The 22,023-nt window shown below is 42.5% G+C and overlaps 8 non-coding genes across 8 annotated transcripts; 6 read left to right on the forward strand and 2 right to left on the reverse strand.

Moving 5' to 3' along the window:
- Positions 1-2,933: 2,933 nt before the first annotated feature.
- On the reverse strand, positions 2,934-3,006 carry TRNAK-CUU (transfer RNA lysine (anticodon CUU)). Its single transcript has one exon. It is a non-coding gene; the product is annotated as a tRNA-Lys (tRNA).
- Positions 3,007-3,162: 156 nt separating this feature from the next.
- On the forward strand, positions 3,163-3,233 carry TRNAG-GCC (transfer RNA glycine (anticodon GCC)). The gene has a single exon. It is a non-coding gene; the product is annotated as a tRNA-Gly (tRNA).
- Positions 3,234-5,175: 1,942 nt separating this feature from the next.
- TRNAK-CUU (transfer RNA lysine (anticodon CUU)) lies at positions 5,176-5,248 on the reverse strand. The gene has a single exon. It is a non-coding gene; the product is annotated as a tRNA-Lys (tRNA).
- A 1,644-nt stretch (positions 5,249-6,892) lies between these two features.
- On the forward strand, positions 6,893-6,963 carry TRNAG-ACC (transfer RNA glycine (anticodon ACC)). Its single transcript has one exon. It is a non-coding gene; the product is annotated as a tRNA-Gly (tRNA).
- A 1,050-nt stretch (positions 6,964-8,013) lies between these two features.
- TRNAG-ACC (transfer RNA glycine (anticodon ACC)) lies at positions 8,014-8,084 on the forward strand. Its single transcript has one exon. It is a non-coding gene; the product is annotated as a tRNA-Gly (tRNA).
- Positions 8,085-9,501: 1,417 nt separating this feature from the next.
- Positions 9,502-9,572, forward strand: TRNAG-ACC (transfer RNA glycine (anticodon ACC)). The gene has a single exon. It is a non-coding gene; the product is annotated as a tRNA-Gly (tRNA).
- Positions 9,573-10,622: 1,050 nt separating this feature from the next.
- Positions 10,623-10,693, forward strand: TRNAG-ACC (transfer RNA glycine (anticodon ACC)). The gene has a single exon. It is a non-coding gene; the product is annotated as a tRNA-Gly (tRNA).
- A 1,417-nt stretch (positions 10,694-12,110) lies between these two features.
- On the forward strand, positions 12,111-12,181 carry TRNAG-ACC (transfer RNA glycine (anticodon ACC)). Its single transcript has one exon. It is a non-coding gene; the product is annotated as a tRNA-Gly (tRNA).
- Positions 12,182-22,023: the final 9,842 nt, after the last annotated feature.

The following is a 22,023-nucleotide window of genomic DNA, read 5'->3' on the forward strand; positions in this document are numbered from 1 at the left end:
TAAATGACTCTTAGATTTGGAGTCTTATTCGCTATTGACTCAGATAACTAGGCTTTTTTACAGTGTTATGGCATCATGGCAAGGCAAGGATTGCCCTTCAATCTATAAAACCAAAGCTAGGTTTCCACATTTAGTAGATCCTGAGATTCCTGCTTGGTTTCACACACTGATGTACACCTCTTTTAAATTTCAAATAAAACACGTTTGGTTGTGTAGTGACAGAGATCTCGCCTGTAGAATTCTGGGAAAAAACACCACCCAACGTGGGGCTCGAACCCACGACCCTGAGATTAAGAGTCTCATGCTCTACCGACTGAGCTAGCCAGGCTTGGCTACTGTGATTTGACAATAAGGCCACTCAAGCCAAGGAGTGCAATACAAGCTATTAAAGTAGATCTAGGCTACCACATTCAGTACACTGAGATGCATGCTTGGTTTCACACATTGAGGAAAATGGGTAAGTAACCGTGAAGTAAAATGTGAAGCATTGGTTGTTCAGTGGTAGAATTCTCGCCTGCCATGCGGGAGGCCCGGGTTCGATTCCCGGCCAATGCAGTACTCAAGTTTTACTGAAATTATGGTATATTTTGTTAAAGAGTGTCTGGCTCTTTGCATTTTGGTGGTGCAGGTATAGAATTCCACATACAATAAATTAATGGTAGAATCTTGTGGTTTAGTGGTAGAATTCCCACCTGCCAAGAGAGAGGTCTGGATCTGAAAAGGGAATAAACACCAAACAAATGTTGTACTAAAAGCATATGACTCTTAGCTTGGGAGTTTTATTTCTATTGACTAAGCTGGCCAGGCTTTGTTACAGTGTTGTAGCATCAAGGCAAGGCAACGCTTGCTCTTCAATCTACACTATTAAACCAAAGCAAAGTTTCCACATTCAGTAGATCCTGATATTCCTGCATGGTTTCACCCACTGATGTACACCTGAAAAAGCGATATATTTTGTTAAAGAGTGCCTGGCTCTTTGCATTTTGGTGGTGCAGGCATAGAATTCAACATACAATGATTTAGTGGTAGAATCTTGTGGTTTAGTGGTAGAATTCTCGCCTGCCATGAGGGAGGCATGGATCTGAAAAGGGAATAAACACCACCCAATGTTGTGCTCAAAGTAAATGACTCTTAGATTTGGAGTTTTATTCGCTATTGACTCAGATAACTAGGCTTTTTTACAGTGTTATGGCATCATGGCAAGGCAAGGATTGCCCTTCAATCTATAAAACCAAAGCTAGGTTTCCACATTTAGTAGATCCTGAGATTCCTGCTTGGTTTCACACACTGATGTACACCTCTTTTAAATTTCAAATAAAACACGTTTGGTTGTGTAGTGACAGAGATCTCGCCTGTAGAATTCTGGGAAAAAACACCACCCAACGTGGGGCTCGAACCCACGACCCTGAGATTAAGAGTCTCATGCTCTACCGACTGAGCTAGCCAGGCTTGGCTACTGTGATTTGACAATAAGGCCACTCAAGCCAAGGAGTGCCCTACAAGCTATTAAAGTAGATCTAGGCTACCACATTCAGTACACTGAGATGCATGCTTGGTTTCACAAATTGAGGAAAATGGTTAAGTAACCGTGAAGTAAAATGTGAAGCATTGGTTGTTCAGTGGTAGAATTCTCGCCTGCCACGCGGGAGGCCCGGGTTCGATTCCCGGCCAATGCAGTACTCAAATTTTACTGAAATTATGGTATATTTTGTTAAAGAGTGTCTGGCTCTTTGCATTTTGGTGGTGCAGGTAAAGAATTCCACATACAATAAATTAATGTTAGAATCTTGTGGTTAAGTGGTAGAATTCCCACCTGCCAAGAGAGAGGTCTGGATCTGAAAAGGGAATAAACACCAAACAAATGTTGTACTAAAAGCTTATGACTCTTAGCTTGGGAGTTTTATTTCTATTGACTAAGCTGGCCAGGCTTTGTTACAGTGTTGTAGCATCAAGGCAAGGCAACGCTTGCTCTTCAATCTACACTATTAAACCAAAGCAAAGTTTCCACATTCAGTAGATCCTGATATTCCTGCATGGTTTCACCCACTGATGTACACCTGAAAAAGCGATATATTTTGTTAAAGAGTGCCTGGCTCTTTGCATTTTGGTGGTGCAGGTATAGAATTCAACATACAATGATTTAGTGGTAGAATCTTGTGGTTTAGTGGTAGAATTCTCGCCTGCCATGAGGGAGGCATGGAACTGAAAAGGGAATAAACACCACCCAATGTTGTGCTCAAAGCAAATGACTCTTAGATTTGGAGTCTTATTCGCTATTGACAGGGCCGGTGCAAGGCACCGGAGCGCCCCAGGCGAGTCGGGCTGGGGGCGCCCCGGTGCCGGGGGGGGTGTACGGTACCTGGCGTTCGGCGCTGTCTAAATCTGGCGGCGGAGGCAGCGGGGGTCCCTGCAGTCTATTAAAAATCATGAGCGCTATCCGCCGGGCTATGCGGAAGCGCTTCTAGTGTGAAAACACTGGCAGCACGCTGATTGGCTGCCAGAGTTTTCACACTAGAAGCGCTTCCGCATAGCCCGGCGGATAGCGCTCGTGATTTTTAATAGACTGCAGGGACCCCCGCTGCCTCCGCCGCCAGCTTTAAATAGACAGCGCCGTAGCTAGGTCAGGTACCCGGGCGGCATTTTCCGCCCTCCAGTGGCCGGCGCCCTAGGCAAATGCCTAGGTTTGCCTAGTGGTGGCGCCGGCCCTGGCTATTGACTCAGATAACTAGGCTTTTTTACAGTGTTATGGCATCATGGCAAGGCAAGGATTGCCCTTCAACCTATAAAACCAAAGAAAGGTTTCCACATTTAGTAGATCCTGAGATTCCTGCTTGGTTTCACACACTGATGTACACCTCTTTTAAGTTTCAAATAAAACACGTTTGGTTGTGTAGTGACAGAGATCTCGCCTGTAGAATTCTGGGAAAAAACACTGCCCAACGTGGGGCTCGAACCCACGACCCTGAGATTAAGAGTCTCATGCTCTACCGACTGAGCTAGCCAGGCTTGGTTACTTTGATTTGACAAAAAGGCCACTCAAGCCAAGGAGTGCAATACAGGCTATTAAAGTAGATCTAGGCTACCACATTCAGTACACTGAGATGCATGCTTGGTTTCACACATTGAGGAAAATGGGTAAGTAACCGTGAAGTAAAATGTGAAGCATTGGTTGTTCAGTGGTAGAATTCTCGCCTGCCACGCGGGAGGCCCGGGTTCGAATCCCGGCCAATGCAGTACTCAAGTTTTACTGAAATTTTGGTATATTTTGTTAAAGAGTGTCTGGCTCTTTGCATTTTGGTGGTGCAGGTATAGAATTCCACATACAATAAATTAATGTTAGAGTCTTGTGGTTAAGTGGTAGAATTCCCACCTGCCAAGAGAGAGGTCTGGATCTGAAAAGGGAATAAACACCAAACAAATGTTGTACTAAAAGCATATGACTCTTAGCTTGGGAGTTTTATTTCTATTGACTAAGCTGGCCAGGCTTTGTTACAGTGTTGTAGCATCAAGGCAAGGCAATGCTTGCTCTTCAATCTACACTATTAAACCAAAGCAAAGTTTCCACATTCAGTAGATCCTGATATTCCTGCATGGTTTCACCCACTGATGTACACCTGAAAAAGCGATATATTTTGTTAAAGAGTGCCTGGCTCTTTGCATTTTGGTGGTGCAGGTATAGAATTCAACATACAATAATTTAGTGGTAGAATCTTGTGGTTTAGTGGTAGAATTTTCGCCTGCCATGAGGGAGGCATGGATCTGAAAAGGGAATAAACACCACCCAATGTTGTGCTCAAAGCAAATGACTCTTAGATTTGGAGTCTTATTCGCTATTGACTCAGATAACTAGGCTTTTTTACAGTGTTATGGCATCATGGCAAGGCAAGGATTGCCCTTCAATCTATAAAACCAAAGCTAGGTTTCCACATTTAGTAGATCCTGAGATTCCTGCTTGGTTTCACACACTGATGTACACCTCTTTTAAGTTTCAAATAAAACAGGTTTGGTTGTGTAGTGACAGAGATCTCGCCTGTAGAATTCTGGGAAAAAACACCGCCAAACGTGGGGCTCGAACCCACGACCCTGAGATTAAGAGTCTCATGCTCTACCGACTGAGCTAGCCAGGCTTGGTTACTGTTGTGTGACAAAAAGGCCACTCAAGCCAAGGAGTGCCCTACAAGCTATTAAAGTAGATCTAGGCTACCACATTCAGTACACTGAGATGCATGCTTGGTTTCACAAATTGAGGAAAATGGGTAAGTAACCGCGAAGTAAAATGTGAAGCATTGGTTGTTCAGTGGTAGAATTCTAGCCTGCCACGCGGGAGGCCCGGGTTCGATTCCCGGCCAATGCAGTACTCAAGTTTTACTGAAATTATGGTATATTTTGTTAAAGAGTGTCTGGCTCTTTGCATTTTGGTGGTGCAGGTAAGGAATTCCACATACAATAAATTAATGTTAGAATCTTGTGGTTAAGTGGTAGAATTCCCACCTGACAAGAGAGAGGTCTGGATCTGAAAAGGGAATAAACACCAAACAAATGTTGTACTAAAAGCATATGACTCTTAGCTTGGGAGTTTTATTTCTATTGACTAAGCTGGCCAGGCTTTGTTACAGTGTTGTAGCATCAAGGCAAGGCAACGCTTGCTCTTCAATCTACACTATTAAACCAAAGCAAAGTTTCCACATTCAGTAGATCCTGATATTCCTGCATGGTTTCACCCACTGATGTACACCTGAAAAAGCGATATATTTTGTTAAAGAGTGCCTGGCTCTTTGCATTTTGGTGGTGCAGGTATAGAATTCAACATACAATGATTTAGTGGTAGAATCTTGTGGTTTAGTGGTAGAATTCTCGCCTGCCATGAGGGAGGCATGGAACTGAAAAGGGAATAAACACCACCCAATGTTGTGCTCAAAGCAAATGACTCTTAGATTTGGAGTCTTATTCGCTATTGACTCAGATAACTAGGCTTTTTTACAGTGTTATGGCATCATGGCAAGGCAAGGATTGCCCTTCAACCTATAAAACCAAAGAAAGGTTTCCACATTTAGTAGATCCTGAGATTCCTGCTTGGTTTCACACACTGATGTACACCTCTTTTAAGTTTCAAATAAAACACGTTTGGTTGTGTAGTGACAGAGATCTCGCCTGTAGAATTCTGGGAAAAAACACTGCCCAACGTGGGGCTCGAACCCACGACCCTGAGATTAAGAGTCTCATGCTCTACCGACTGAGCTAGCCAGGCTTGGTTACTGTGATTTGACAAAAAGGCCACTCAAGCCAAGGAGTGCAATACAGGCTATTAAAGTAGATCTAGGCTACCACATTCAGTACACTGAGATGCATGCTTGGTTTCACAAATTGAGGAAAATGGTTAAGTAACCGTGAAGTAAAATGTGAAGCATTGGTTGTTCAGTGGTAGAATTCTAGCCTGCCACGCGGGACGCCCGGGTTCGATTCCCGGCCAATGCAGTACTCAAGTTTTACTGAAATTATGGTATATTTTGTTAAAGAGTGTCTGGCTCTTTGCATTTTGGTGGTGCAGGTAAGGAATTCCACATACAATAAATTAATGTTAGAATCTTGTGGTTAAGTGGTAGAATTCCCACCTGACAAGAGAGAGGTCTGGATCTGAAAAGGGAATGAACACCAAACAAATGTTGTACTAAAAGCATATGACTCTTAGCTTGGGAGTTTTATTTCTATTGACTAAGCTGGCCAGGCTTTGTTACAGTGTTGTAGCATCAAGGCAAGGCAACGCTTGCTCTTCAATCTACACTATTAAACCAAAGCAAAGTTTCCACATTCAGTAGATCCTGATATTCCTGCATGGTTTCACCCACTGATGTACACCTGAAACAGCAATATATTTTGTTAAAGAGTGCCTGGCTCTTTGCATTTTGGTGGTGCAGGTATAGAATTTAACATACAATGATTTAGTGGTAGAATCTTGTGGTTTAGTGGTAGAATTCCCACCTGCCAAGAGAGAGGTCTGGATCTGAAAAGGGAATAAACACCAAACAAATGTTGTACTAAAAGCATATGACTCTTAGCTTGGGAATTTTATTTCTATTGACTAAGCTGGCCAGGCTTTGTTACAGTGTTGTAGCATCAAGGCAAGGCAACGCTTGCTCTTCAATCTACACTATTAAACCAAAGCAAAGTTTCCACATTCAGTAGATCCTGATATTCCTGCATGGTTTCACCCACTGATGTACACCTGAAACAGCGATATATTTTGTTAAAGAGTGCCTGGCTCTTTGCATTTTGGTGGTGCAGGTATAGAATTTAACATACAATGATTTAGTGGTAGAATCTTGTGGTTTAGTGGTAGAATTCTCGCCTGCCATGAGGGAGGCATGGATCTGAAAAGGGAATAAACACCACCCAATGTTGTGCTCAAAGCAAATGACTCTTAGATTTGGAGTCTTATTCGCTATTGACTCAGATAGTTAGGCTTTTTTACAGTGTTATGGCATCATGGCAAGGCAAGGATTGCCCTTCAATTTATAAAACCAAAGCAAGGTTTCCACATTTAGTAGATCCTGAGATTCCTGCTTGGTTTCACACACTGATGTACACCTCTTTTAAGTTTCAAATAAAACACGTTTGGTTGTGTAGTGACAGAGATCTCGCCTGTAGAATTCTGGGAAAAAACACCGCCCAACGTGGGGCTCGAACCCACGACCCTGAGATTAAGAGTCTCATGCTCTACCGACTGAGCTAGCCAGGCTTGGTTACTGTGATGTGACAAAAAGGCCACTCAAGCCAAGGAGTGCCCTACAAGCTATTAAAGTAGATCTAGGCTACCACATTCAGCACACTGAGATGCATGCTTGGTTTCACAAATTGAGGAAAATGGGTAAGTAACCGTGAAGTAAAATGTGAAGCATTGGTTGTTCAGTGGTAGAATTCTCGCCTACCACGTGGGAGGCCCGGTTTCGATTCCCGGCCAATGCAGTACTCAAGTTTTACTGAAATTATGGTATATTTTGTTAAAGAGTGTCTGGCTCTTTGCATTTTGGTGGTGCAGGTATAGAATTCCACATACAATAAATTAATGGTAGAATCTTGTGGTTTAGTGGTAGAATTCCCACCTGCCAAGAGAGAGGTCTGGATCTGAAAAGGGAATAAACACCAAACAAATGTTGTACTAAAAGCATATGACTCTTAGCTTGGGAGTTTTATTTCTATTGACTAAGCTGGCCAGGCTTTGTTACAGTGTTGTAGCATCAAGGCAAGGCAACGCTTGCTCTTCAATCTACACTATTAAACCAAAGCAAAGTTTCCACATTCAGTAGATCCTGATATTCCTGCATGGTTTCACCCACTGATGTACACCTGAAACAGCGATATATTTTGTTAAAGAGTGCCTGGCTCTTTGCATTTTGGTGGTGCAGGTATAGAATTTAACATACAATGATTTAGTGGTAGAATCTTGTGGTTTAGTGGTAGAATTCTCGCCTGCCATGAGGGAGGCATGGATCTGAAAAGGGAATAAACACCACCCAATGTTGTGCTCAAAGCAAATGACTCTTAGATTTGGAGTCTTATTCGCTATTGACTCAGATAGCTAGGCTTTTTTACAGTGTTATGGCATCATGGCAAGGCAAGGATTGCCCTTCAATTTATAAAACTAAAGCAAGGTTTCCACATTTAGTAGATCCTGAGATTCCTGCTTGGTTTCACACACTGATGTACACCTCTTTTAAGTTTCAAATAAAACACGTTTGGTTGTGTAGTGACAGAGATCTCGCCTGTAGAATTCTGGGAAAAAACACCGCCCAACGTGGGGCTCGAACCCACGACCCTGAGATTAAGAGTCTCATGCTCTACCGACTGAGCTAGCCAGGCTTGGTTACTGTGATGTGACAAAAAGGCCACTCAAGCCAAGGAGTGCCCTACAAGCTATTAAAGTAGATCTAGGCTACCACATTCAGTACACTGAGATGCATGCTTGGTTTCACAAATTGAGGAAAATGGGTAAGTAACCGTGAAGTAAAATGTGAAGCATTGGTTGTTCAGTGGTAGAATTCTCGCCTACCACGCGGGAGGCCCGGTTTCGATTCCCGGCCAATGCAGTACTCAAGTTTTACTGAAATTATGGTATATTTTGTTAAAGAGTGTCTGGCTCTTTGCATTTTGGTGGTGCAGGTATAGAATTCCACATACAATAAATTAATGGTAGAATCTTGTGGTTTAGTGGTAGAATTCCCACCTGCCAAGAGAGAGGTCTGGATCTGAAAAGGGAATAAACACCAAACAAATGTTGTACTAAAAGCATATGACTCTTAGCTTGGGAGTTTTATTTCTATTGACTAAGCTGGCCAGGCTTTGTTACAGTGTTGTAGCATCAAGGCAAGGCAACGCTTGCTCTTCAATCTACACTATTAAACCAAAGCAAAGTTTCCACATTCAGTAGATCCTGATATTCCTGCATGGTTTCACCCACTGATGTACACCTGAAACAGCAATATATTTTGTTAAAGAGTGCCTGGCTCTTTGCATTTTGGTGGTGCAGGTATAGAATTTAACATACAATGATTTAGTGGTAGAATCTTGTGGTTTAGTGGTAGAATTCCCACCTGCCAAGAGAGAGGTCTGGATCTGAAAAGGGAATAAACACCAAACAAATGTTGTACTAAAAGCATATGACTCTTAGCTTGGGAATTTTATTTCTATTGACTAAGCTGGCCAGGCTTTGTTACAGTGTTGTAGCATCAAGGCAAGGCAACGCTTGCTCTTCAATCTACACTATTAAACCAAAGCAAAGTTTCCACATTCAGTAGATCCTGATATTCCTGCATGGTTTCACCCACTGATGTACACCTGAAACAGCGATATATTTTGTTAAAGAGTGCCTGGCTCTTTGCATTTTGGTGGTGCAGGTATAGAATTTAACATACAATGATTTAGTGGTAGAATCTTGTGGTTTAGTGGTAGAATTCTCGCCTGCCATGAGGGAGGCATGGATCTGAAAAGGGAATAAACACCACCCAATGTTGTGCTCAAAGCAAATGACTCTTAGATTTGGAGTCTTATTCGCTATTGACTCAGATAGTTAGGCTTTTTTACAGTGTTATGGCATCATGGCAAGGCAAGGATTGCCCTTCAATTTATAAAACCAAAGCAAGGTTTCCACATTTAGTAGATCCTGAGATTCCTGCTTGGTTTCACACACTGATGTACACCTCTTTTAAGTTTCAAATAAAACACGTTTGGTTGTGTAGTGACAGAGATCTCGCCTGTAGAATTCTGGGAAAAAACACCGCCCAACGTGGGGCTCGAACCCACGACCCTGAGATTAAGAGTCTCATGCTCTACCGACTGAGCTAGCCAGGCTTGGTTACTGTGATGTGACAAAAAGGCCACTCAAGCCAAGGAGTGCCCTACAAGCTATTAAAGTAGATCTAGGCTACCACATTCAGTACACTGAGATGCATGCTTGGTTTCACAAATTGAGGAAAATGGGTAAGTAACCGTGAAGTAAAATGTGAAGCATTGGTTGTTCAGTGGTAGAATTCTCGCCTACCACGTGGGAGGCCCGGTTTCGATTCCCGGCCAATGCAGTACTCAAGTTTTACTGAAATTATGGTATATTTTGTTAAAGAGTGTCTGGCTCTTTGCATTTTGGTGGTGCAGGTATAGAATTCCACATACAATAAATTAATGGTAGAATCTTGTGGTTTAGTGGTAGAATTCCCACCTGCCAAGAGAGAGGTCTGGATCTGAAAAGGGAATAAACACCAAACAAATGTTGTACTAAAAGCATATGACTCTTAGCTTGGGAGTTTTATTTCTATTGACTAAGCTGGCCAGGCTTTGTTACAGTGTTGTAGCATCAAGGCAAGGCAACGCTTGCTCTTCAATCTACACTATTAAACCAAAGCAAAGTTTCCACATTCAGTAGATCCTGATATTCCTGCATGGTTTCACCCACTGATGTACACCTGAAACAGCGATATATTTTGTTAAAGAGTGCCTGGCTCTTTGCATTTTGGTGGTGCAGGTATAGAATTTAACATACAATGATTTAGTGGTAGAATCTTGTGGTTTAGTGGTAGAATTCTCGCCTGCCATGAGGGAGGCATGGATCTGAAAAGGGAATAAACACCACCCAATGTTGTGCTCAAAGCAAATGACTCTTAGATTTGGAGTCTTATTCGCTATTGACTCAGATAGCTAGGCTTTTTTACAGTGTTATGGCATCATGGCAAGGCAAGGATTGCCCTTCAATTTATAAAACTAAAGCAAGGTTTCCACATTTAGTAGATCCTGAGATTCCTGCTTGGTTTCACACACTGATGTACACCTCTTTTAAGTTTCAAATAAAACACGTTTGGTTGTGTAGTGACAGAGATCTCGCCTGTAGAATTCTGGGAAAAAACACCGCCCAACGTGGGGCTCGAACCCACGACCCTGAGATTAAGAGTCTCATGCTCTACCGACTGAGCTAGCCAGGCTTGGTTACTGTGATGTGACAAAAAGGCCACTCAAGCCAAGGAGTGCCCTACAAGCTATTAAAGTAGATCTAGGCTACCACATTCAGTACACTGAGATGCATGCTTGGTTTCACAAATTGAGGAAAATGGGTAAGTAACCGTGAAGTAAAATGTGAAGCATTGGTTGTTCAGTGGTAGAATTCTCGCCTACCACGCGGGAGGCCCGGTTTCGATTCCCGGCCAATGCAGTACTCAAGTTTTACTGAAATTATGGTATATTTTGTTAAAGAGTGTCTGGCTCTTTGCATTTTGGTGGTGCAGGTATAGAATTCCACATACAATAAATTAATGGTAGAATCTTGTGGTTTAGTGGTAGAATTCCCACCTGCCAAGAGAGAGGTCTGGATCTGAAAAGGGAATAAACACCAAACAAATGTTGTACTAAAAGCATATGACTCTTAGCTTGGGAGTTTTATTTCTATTGACTAAGCTGGCCAGGCTTTGTTACAGTGTTGTAGCATCAAGGCAAGGCAACGCTTGCTCTTCAATCTACACTATTAAACCAAAGCAAAGTTTCCACATTCAGTAGATCCTGATATTCCTGCATGGTTTCACCCACTGATGTACACCTGAAACAGCAATATATTTTGTTAAAGAGTGCCTGGCTCTTTGCATTTTGGTGGTGCAGGTATAGAATTTAACATACAATGATTTAGTGGTAGAATCTTGTGGTTTAGTGGTAGAATTCCCACCTGCCAAGAGAGAGGTCTGGATCTGAAAAGGGAATAAACACCAAACAAATGTTGTACTAAAAGCATATGACTCTTAGCTTGGGAATTTTATTTCTATTGACTAAGCTGGCCAGGCTTTGTTACAGTGTTGTAGCATCAAGGCAAGGCAACGCTTGCTCTTCAATCTACACTATTAAACCAAAGCAAAGTTTCCACATTCAGTAGATCCTGATATTCCTGCATGGTTTCACCCACTGATGTACACCTGAAACAGCGATATATTTTGTTAAAGAGTGCCTGGCTCTTTGCATTTTGGTGGTGCAGGTATAGAATTTAACATACAATGATTTAGTGGTAGAATCTTGTGGTTTAGTGGTAGAATTCTCGCCTGCCATGAGGGAGGCATGGATCTGAAAAGGGAATAAACACCACCCAATGTTGTGCTCAAAGCAAATGACTCTTAGATTTGGAGTCTTATTCGCTATTGACTCAGATAGTTAGGCTTTTTTACAGTGTTATGGCATCATGGCAAGGCAAGGATTGCCCTTCAATTTATAAAACCAAAGCAAGGTTTCCACATTTAGTAGATCCTGAGATTCCTGCTTGGTTTCACACACTGATGTACACCTCTTTTAAGTTTCAAATAAAACACGTTTGGTTGTGTAGTGACAGAGATCTCGCCTGTAGAATTCTGGGAAAAAACACCGCCCAACGTGGGGCTCGAACCCACGACCCTGAGATTAAGAGTCTCATGCTCTACCGACTGAGCTAGCCAGGCTTGGTTACTGTGATGTGACAAAAAGGCCACTCAAGCCAAGGAGTGCCCTACAAGCTATTAAAGTAGATCTAGGCTACCACATTCAGTACACTGAGATGCATGCTTGGTTTCACAAATTGAGGAAAATGGGTAAGTAACCGTGAAGTAAAATGTGAAGCATTGGTTGTTCAGTGGTAGAATTCTCGCCTACCACGCGGGAGGCCCGGTTTCGATTCCCGGCCAATGCAGTACTCAAGTTTTACTGAAATTATGGTATATTTTGTTAAAGAGTGTCTGGCTCTTTGCATTTTGGTGGTGCAGGTATAGAATTCCACATACAATAAATTAATGGTAGAATCTTGTGGTTTAGTGGTAGAATTCCCACCTGCCAAGAGAGAGGTCTGGATCTGAAAAGGGAATAAACACCAAACAAATGTTGTACTAAAAGCATATGACTCTTAGCTTGGGAGTTTTATTTCTATTGACTAAGCTGGCCAGGCTTTGTTACAGTGTTGTAGCATCAAGGCAAGGCAACGCTTGCTCTTCAATCTACACTATTAAACCAAAGCAAAGTTTCCACATTCAGTAGATCCTGATATTCCTGCATGGTTTCACCCACTGATGTACACCTGAAACAGCGATATATTTTGTTAAAGAGTGCCTGGCTCTTTGCATTTTGGTGGTGCAGGTATAGAATTTAACATACAATGATTTAGTGGTAGAATCTTGTGGTTTAGTGGTAGAATTCTCGCCTGCCATGAGGGAGGCATGGATCTGAAAAGGGAATAAACACCACCCAATGTTGTGCTCAAAGCAAATGACTCTTAGATTTGGAGTCTTATTCGCTATTGACTCAGATAGCTAGGCTTTTTTACAGTGTTATGGCATCATGGCAAGGCAAGGATTGCCCTTCAATTTATAAAACTAAAGCAAGGTTTCCACATTTAGTAGATCCTGAGATTCCTGCTTGGTTTCACACACTGATGTACACCTCTTTTAAGTTTCAAATAAAACACGTTTGGTTGTGTAGTGACAGAGATCTCGCCTGTAGAATTCTGGGAAAAAACAACGCTCAACGTGGGGCTCGAACCCACGACCCTGAGATTAAGAGTCTCATGCTCTACCGACTGAGCTAGCCAGGCTTGGCTACTTTTGTGTGACAAAAAGGCCACTCATGCCAAGGAGTGCCCTACAAGCTATTAAAGTAGATCTAGGCTACCACAATCAGTACACTGAGATGCATGCTTGGTTTCACACATTGAGGAAAATGGGTAAGTAACCTTGAAGTAAAATGTGAAGCATTGGTTGTTCAGTGGTAGAATTCTCGTTTGCCACGCGGGAGGCCCGGGTTCGATTCCCGGCCAATGCAGTTCTGAAGTTTTACTGAAATTATGGTATAATTTGTTAAAGAGTGGCTGGCTCTTTGCATTTTGGTGGTGCAGGTATAGAATTCCACATACAATAAATTAATGGTAGAATCTTGTGGTTTAGTGGTAGAATTCCCACCTGCCAAGAGAAAGGTCTGGATCTGAAAAGGGAATAAACACCAAACAAATGTTGTACTAAAAGCATATGACTCTTAGCTTGGGAGTTTTATTTCTATTGACTAAGCTGGCCAGGCTTTGTTACAGTGTTGTAGCATCAAGGCAAGGCAATGCTTGCTCTTCAATCTACACTATTAAACCAAAGCAAAGTTTCCACATTCAGTAGATCCTGATATTCCTGCATGGTTTCACCCACTGATGTACACCTGAAACAGCGATATATTTTGTTAAAGAGTGCCTGGCTCTTTGCATTTTGGTGGTGCAGGTATAGAATTCAACATACAATGATTTAGTGGTAGAATCTTGTGGTTTAGTGGTAGAATTCTCGCCTGCCATGAGGGAGGCATGGATCTGAAAAGGGAATAAACACCACCCAATGTTGTGCTCAAAGCAAATGACTCTTAGATTTGGAGTCTTATTCGCTATTGACTCAGATAACTAGGCTTTTTTACAGTGTTATGGCATCATGGCAAGGCAAGGATTGCCCTTCAATCTATAAAACCAAAGCAAGGTTTCCACATTTAGTAGATCCTGAGATTCCTGCTTGGTTTCACACACTGATGTACACCTCTTTTAAGTTTCAAATAAAACACGTTTGGTTGTGTAGTGACAGAGATCTCGCCTGTAGAATTCTGGGAAAAAACACCGCCCAATGTGGGGCTCGAACCCATGACCCTGAGATTAAGAGTCTCATGCTCTACCGACTGAGCTAGCCAGGCTTGGTTACTGTGATTTGACAAAAAGGCCACTCAAGCCAAGGAGTGCAATACAAGCTATTAAAGTAGATCTAGGCTACCACATTCAGTACACTGAGATGCATGCTTGGTTTCACACATTGAGGAAAATAGGTAAGTAACCGTGAAGTAAAATGTGAAGCATTTTTTGTTCAGTGGTAGAATTCTCGCCTGCCACGCGGGAGGCCCGGGTTCGATTCCCGGCCAATGCAGTACTCAAGTTTTACTGAAATTATGGTATATTTTGTTAAAGAGTGTCTGGCTCTTTGCATTTTGGTGGTGCAGGTATAGAATTCCACATACAATAAATTAATGGTAGAATCTTGTGGTTTAGTGGTAGAATTCCCACCTGCCAAGAGAGAGGTCTGGATCTGAAAAGGGAATAAACACCAAACAAATGTTGTACTAAAAGCATATGACTCTTAGCTTGGGAGTTTTATTTCTATTGACTAAGCTGGCCAGGCTTTGTTACAGTGTTGTAGCATCAAGGCAAGGCAACGCTTGCTCTTCAATCTACACTATTAAACCAAAGCAAAGTTTCCACATTCAGTAGATCCTGATATTCCTGCATGGTTTTACCCACTGATGTACACCTGAAACAGCGATATATTTTGTTAAAGAGTGCCTGGCTCTTTGCATTTTGGTGGTGCAGGTATAGAATTTAACATACAATGATTTAGTGGTAGAATCTTGTGGTTTAGTGGTAGAATTCTCGCCTGCCATGAGGGAGGCATGGATCTGAAAAGGGAATAAACACCACCCAATGTTGTGCTCAAAGCAAATGACTCTTAGATTTGGAGTCTTATTCGCTATTGACTCAGATAGCTAGGCTTTTTTACAGTGTTATGGCATCATGGCAAGGCAAGGATTGCCCTTCAATTTATAAAACTAAAGCAAGGTTTCCACATTTAGTAGATCCTGAGATTCCTGCTTGGTTTCACACACTGATGTACACCTCTTTTAAGTTTCAAATAAAACACGTTTGGTTGTGTAGTGACAGAGATCTCGCCTGTAGAATTCTGGGAAAAAACAACGCTCAACGTGGGGCTCGAACCCACGACCCTGAGATTAAGAGTCTCATGCTCTACCGACTGAGCTAGCCAGGCTTGGCTACTTTTGTGTGACAAAAAGGCCACTCATGCCAAGGAGTGCCCTACAAGCTATTAAAGTAGATCTAGGCTACCACAATCAGTACACTGAGATGCATGCTTGGTTTCACACATTGAGGAAAATGGGTAAGTAACCTTGAAGTAAAATGTGAAGCATTGGTTGTTCAGTGGTAGAATTCTCGCCTGCCACGCGGGAGGCCCGGGTTCGATTCCCGGCCAATGCAGTTCTGAAGTTTTACTGAAATTATGGTATAATTTGTTAAAGAGTGGCTGGCTCTTTGCATTTTGGTGGTGCAGGTATAGAATTCCACGGTACATGTGAGTTATCCGGACGCCCGATTTGAAAATCGGGTCGGATCGGGCACATCGCATCGCATCGCATGCGACCATCGGATGCGATGCGATGCGATGACCCGATTTTTCCATAGGAATCAATGTTAAAATGGACTGAGTCCATTTTAACATGGAATTCAATGGGAAAAAGGGGTCCTTTTCATACCCCTACTATCCAAGTGGGCATGGAGTTGGATATAAACCTGTGGCGAGCGTAGCGAGCCACCGAGCCCGAAGCGTGGCGAGCGTAGCGAGCCCCGCGAGGGGACACGGAATACCGTCCCCTCGCGGGGCTCGCTTCGCTCGCCACGCTTCGGGCTCGGTGGCTCGCTACGCTCGCCACAGGTTTATATCCGACTCCATGCCCACTTGGATAGTAGGGGTATGAAAAGGACCCCTTTTTCCATAGGAATCATTTTAACATTGATTCCTATGGAAAAATCGGGTCATCGCATCCGATATCGCATGCGATGCGATGCGATGCGATGCGATATCGCATCGCATCGCATCTGATTGTATGCCTTAACTTAAGGCATACAATCAAAAAATCGGGCGTCCAGATAACTCACAAGTACCAATTCCACATACAATAAATTAATGGTAGAATCTTGTGGTTTAGTGGTAGAATTCCCACCTGCCAAGAGAAAGGTCTGGATCTGAAAAGGGAATAAACACCAAACAAATGTTGTACTAAAAGCATATGACTCTTAGCTTGGGAGTTTTATTTCTATTGACTAAGCTGGCCAGGCTTTGTTACAGTGTTGTAGCATCAAGGCAAGGCAATGCTTGCTCTTCAATCTACACTATTAAACCAAAGCAAAGTTTCCACATTCAGTAGATCCTGATATTCCTGCATGGTTTCACCCACTGATGTACACCTGAAACAGCGATATATTTTGTTAAAGAGTGCCTGGCTCTTTGCATTTTGGTGGTGCAGGTATAGAATTCAACATACAATGATTTAGTGGTAGAATCTTGTGGTTTAGTGGTAGAATTCTCGCCTGCCATGAGGGAGGCATGGATCTGAAAAGGGAATAAACACCACCCAATGTTGTGCTCAAAGCAAATGACTCTTAGATTTGGAGTCTTATTCGCTATTGACTCAGATAACTAGGCTTTTTTACAGTGTTATGGCATTATGGCAAGGCAAGGATTGCCCTTCAATCTATAAAACCAAAGCAAGGTTTCCACATTTAGTAGATCCTGAGATTCCTGCTTGGTTTCACACACTGATGTACACCTCTTTTAAGTTTCAAATAAAACACGTTTGGTTGTGTAGTGACAGAGATCTCGCCTGTAGAATTCTGGGAAAAAACACCGCCCAATGTGGGGCTCGAACCCATGACCCTGAGATTAAGAGTCTCATGCTCTACCGACTGAGCTAGCCAGGCTTGGTTACTGTGATTTGACAAAAAGGCCACTCAAGCCAAGGATTGCAATACAAGCTATTAAAGTAGATCTAGGCTACCACATTCAGTACACTGAGATGCATGCTTGGTTTCACACATTGAGGAAAATAGGTAAGTAACCGTGAAGTAAAATGTGAAGCATTGGTTGTTCAGTGGTAGAATTCTCGCCTGCCACGCGGGAGGCCCGGGTTCGATTCCCGGCCAATGCAGTACTCAAGTTTTACTGAAATTATGGTATATTTTGTTAAAGAGTGGCTGGCTCTTTGCATTTTGGTGGTGCAGGTATAGAATTCCACATATAATAAATGAATGGTAGAATCTTGTGGTTTAGTGGTAGAATTCCCACCTGCCAAGAGAGAGGTCTGGATCTGAAAAGGGAATAAACACCAAACAAATGTTGTACTAAAAGCATATGACTCTTAGCTTGGGAGTTTTATTTCTATTGACTAAGCTGGCCAGGCTTTGTTACAGTGTTGTAGCATCAAGGCAAGGCAACGCTTGCTCTTCAATCTACACTACTAAACCAAAGCAAAGTTTCCACATTCAGTAGATCCTGATATTCCTGCATGGTTTCACCCACTGATGTACACCTGAAACAGCGATATATTTTGTTAAATAGTGCATGGCTCTTTGCATTTTGGTGATGCAGGCATAGAATTCAACATACAATGATTTAGTGGTAGAATCTTGTGGTTTAGTGGTAGAATTCTCGCCTGCCATGAGGGAGGCATGGATCTGAAAAGGGAATAAACACCACCCAATGGCAACAAGGCAAGGATTGCCCTTCAATCTATAAAACCAAAGCAAGGTTTCCACATTTAGAGATCTCGCCTGTAGAATTCTGGGAAAAAACACCGCCCAACGTGGGGCTCGAACCCACGACCCTGAGATTAAGAGTCTCATGCTCTACCGACTGAGCTAGCCAGGGTTGGCTACTTTTGTGTGACAAAAAGGCCACTCAAGCCAAGGAGTGCCCTACAAGCTATTAAAGTAGATCTAGGCTACCACAATCAGTACACTGAGATGCATGCTTGGTTTCACACATTGAGGAAAATGGGTAAGTAACCTTGAAGTAAAATGTGCAGCATTGGTTGTTCAGTGGTAGAATTCTCGCCTGCCACGCGGGAGGCCCGGGTTCGATTCCCGGCCAATGCAGTTCTGAAGTTTTACTGAAATTATGGTATAATTTGTTAAAGAGTGGCTGGCTCTTTGCATTTTGGTGGTGCAGGTATAGAATTCCACATACAATAAATTAATGGTAGAATCTTGTGGTTTAGTGGTAGAATTCCCACCTGCCAAGAGAAAGGTCTGGATCTGAAAAGGGAATAAACACCAAACAAATGTTGTACTAAAAGCATATGACTCTTAGCTTGGGAGTTTTATTTCTATTGACTAAGCTGGCCAGGCTTTGTTACAGTGTTGTAGCATCAAGGCAAGGCAATGCTTGCTCTTCAATCTACACTATTAAACCAAAGCAAAGTTTCCACATTCAGTAGATCCTGATATTCCTGCATGGTTTCACCCACTGATGTACACCTGAAAAAGCGATATATTTTGTTAAAGAGTGCCTGGCTCTTTGCATTTTGGTGGTGCAGGTATAGAATTCAACATACAATGATTTAGTGGTAGAATCTTGTGGTTTAGTGGTAGAATTCTCGCCTGCCATGAGGGAGGCATGGATCTGAAAAGGGAATAAACACCACCCAATGTTGTGCTCAAAGCAAATGACTCTTAGATTTGGAGTCTTATTCGCTATTGACTCAGATAACTAGGCTTTTTTACAGTGTTATGGCATCATGGCAAGGCAAGGATTGCCCTTCAATCTATAAAACCAAAGCAAGGTTTCCACATTTAGTAGATCCTGAGATTCCTGCTTGGTTTCACACACTGATGTACACCTCTTTTAAGTTTCAAATAAAACACGTTTGGTTGTGTAGTGACAGAGATCTCGCCTGTAGAATTCTGGGAAAAAACACCGCCCAATGTGGGGCTCGAACCCATGACCCTGAGATTAAGAGTCTCATGCTCTACCGACTGAGCTAGCCAGGCTTGGTTACTGTGATTTGACAAAAAGGCCACTCAAGCCAAGGAGTGCAATACAAGCTATTAAAGTAGATCTAGGCTACCACATTCAGTACACTGAGATGCATGCTTGGTTTCACACATTGAGGAAAATAGGTAAGTAACCGTGAAGTAAAATGTGAAGCATTGGTTGTTCAGTGGTAGAATTCTCGCCTGCCACGCGGGAGGCCCGGGTTCGATTCCCGGCCAATGCAGTACTCAAGTTTTACTGAAATTATGGTATATTTTGTTAAAGAGTGGCTGGCTCTTTGCATTTTGGTGGTGCAGGTATAGAATTCCACATATAATAAATTAATGGTAGAATCTTGTGGTTTAGTGGTAGAATTCCCACCTGCCAAGAGAGAGGTCTGGATCTGAAAAGGGAATAAACACCAAACAAATGTTGTACTAAAAGCATATGACTCTTAGCTTGGGAGTTTTATTTCTATTGACTAAGCTGGCCAGGCTTTGTTACAGTGTTGTAGCATCAAGGCAAGGCAACGCTTGCTCTTCAATCTACACTACTAAACCAAAGCAAAGTTTCCACATTCAGTAGATCCTGATATTCCTGCATGGTTTCACCCACTGATGTACACCTGAAACAGCGATATATTTTGTTAAATAGTGCATGGCTCTTTGCATTTTGGTGATGCAGGCATAGAATTCAACATACAATGATTTAGTGGTAGAATCTTGTGGTTTAGTGGTAGAATTCTCGCCTGCCATGAGGGAGGCATGGATCTGAAAAGGGAATAAACACCACCCAATGTTGTGCTCAAAGCAAATGACTCTTAGATTTGGAGTCTTATTCGCTATTGACTCAGATAGCTAGGCTTTTTTACAGTGTTATGGCATCATGGCAAGGCAAGGATTGCCCTTCAATTTATAAAACCAAAGCAAGGTTTCCACATTTAGTAGATCCTGAGATTCCTGCTTGGTTTCACACACTGATGTACACCTCTTTTAAGTTTCAAATAAAACACGTTTGGTTGTGTAGTGACAGAGATCTCGCCTGTAGAATTCTGGGAAAAAACACCGCCCAACGTGGGGCTCGAACCCACGACCCTGAGATTAAGAGTCTCATGCTCTACCGACTGAGCTAGCCAGACTTGGCTACTGTTGTGTGACAAAAAGGCCACTCAAGCCAAGGAGTGCCCTACAAGCTATTAAAGTAGATCTAGGCTACCACATTCAGTACACTGAGATGCATGCTTGGTTTCACAAATTGAGGAAAATGGGTAAGTAACCTTGAAGTAAAATGTGAAGCATTGGTTGTTCAGTGGTAGAATTCTCGCCTGCCACGCGGGAGGCCCGGGTTCGATTCCCGGCCAATGCAGTTCTGAAGTTTTACTGAAATTATGGTATATTTTGTTAAAGAGTGGCTGGCTCTTTGCATTTTGGTGGTGCAGGTATAGAATTCCACATACAATAAATTAATGGTAGAATCTTGTGGTTTAGTGGTAGAATTCCCACCTGCCAAGAGAAAGGTCTGGATCTAAAAAGGGAATAAACACCAAACAAATGTTGTACTAAAAGCATATGACTCTTAGCTTGGGAGTTTTATTTCTATTGACTAAGCTGGCCAGGCTTTGTTACAGTGTTGTAGCATCAAGGCAAGGCAATGCTTGCTCTTCAATCTACACTATTAAACCAAAGCAAAGTTTCCACATTCAGTAGATCCTGATATTCCTGCATGGTTTCACCCACTGATGTACACCTGAAAAAGCGATATATTTTGTTAAAGAGTGCCTGGCTCTTTGCATTTTGGTGGTGCAGGTATAGAATTCAACATACAATGATTTAGTGGTAGAATCTTGTGGTTTAGTGGTAGAATTCTCGCCTGCCATGAGGGAGGCATGGATCTGAAAAGGGAATAAACACCACCCAATGTTGTGCTCAAAGCAAATGACTCTTAGATTTGGAGTCTTATTCGCTATTGACTCAGATAACTAGGCTTTTTTACAGTGTTATGGCATCATGGCAAGGCAAGGATTGCCCTTCAATCTATAAAACCAAAGCTAGGTTTCCACATTTAGTAGATCCTGAGATTCCTGCTTGGTTTCACACACTGATGTACACCTCTTTTATGTTTCAAATAAAACAGGTTTGGTTGTGTAGTGACAGAGATCTCGCCTGTAGAATTCTGGGAAAAAACACCGCCCAACGTGGGGCTCGAACCCACGACCCTGAGATTAAGAGTCTCATGCTCTACCGACTGAGCTAGCCAGGCTTGGTTACTGTTGTGTGACAAAAAGGCCACTCAAGCCAAGGAGTGCCCTACAAGCTATTAAAGTAGATCTAGGCTACCACATTCAGTACACTGAGATGCATGCTTGGTTTCACAAATTGAGGAAAATGGGTAAGTAACCGCGAAGTAAAATGTGAAGTATTGGTTGTTCAGTGGTAGAATTCTAGCCTGCCACGCGGGAGGCCCGGGTTCGATTCCCGGCCAATGCAGTACTCAAGTTATACTGAAATTATGGTATATTTTGTTAAAGAGTGTCTGGCTCTTTGCATTTTGGTGGTGCAGGTAAGGAATTCCACATACAATAAATTAATGTTAGAATCTTGTGGTTAAGTGGTAGAATTCCCACCTGACAAGAGAGAGGTCTGGATCTGAAAAGGGAATAAACACCAAACACATGTTGTACTAAAAGCATATGACTCTTAGCTTGGGAGTTTTATTTCTATTGACTAAGCTGGCCAGGCTTTGTTACAGTGTTGTAGCATCAAGGCAAGGCAACGCTTGCTCTTCAATCTACACTATTAAACCAAAGCAAAGTTTCCACATTCAGTAGATCCTGATATTCCTGCATGGTTTCACCCACTGATGTACACCTGAAACAGCAATATATTTTGTTAAAGAGTGCCTGGCTCTTTGCATTTTGGTGGTGCAGGTA

The sequence above is a fragment of the Crinia signifera genome, unplaced genomic scaffold, assembly GCF_055691185.1.
Source record: "Crinia signifera unplaced genomic scaffold, ASM5569118v1 HAP2_SCAFFOLD_74, whole genome shotgun sequence".
Taxonomy (NCBI): domain Eukaryota; kingdom Metazoa; phylum Chordata; class Amphibia; order Anura; family Myobatrachidae; genus Crinia; species Crinia signifera.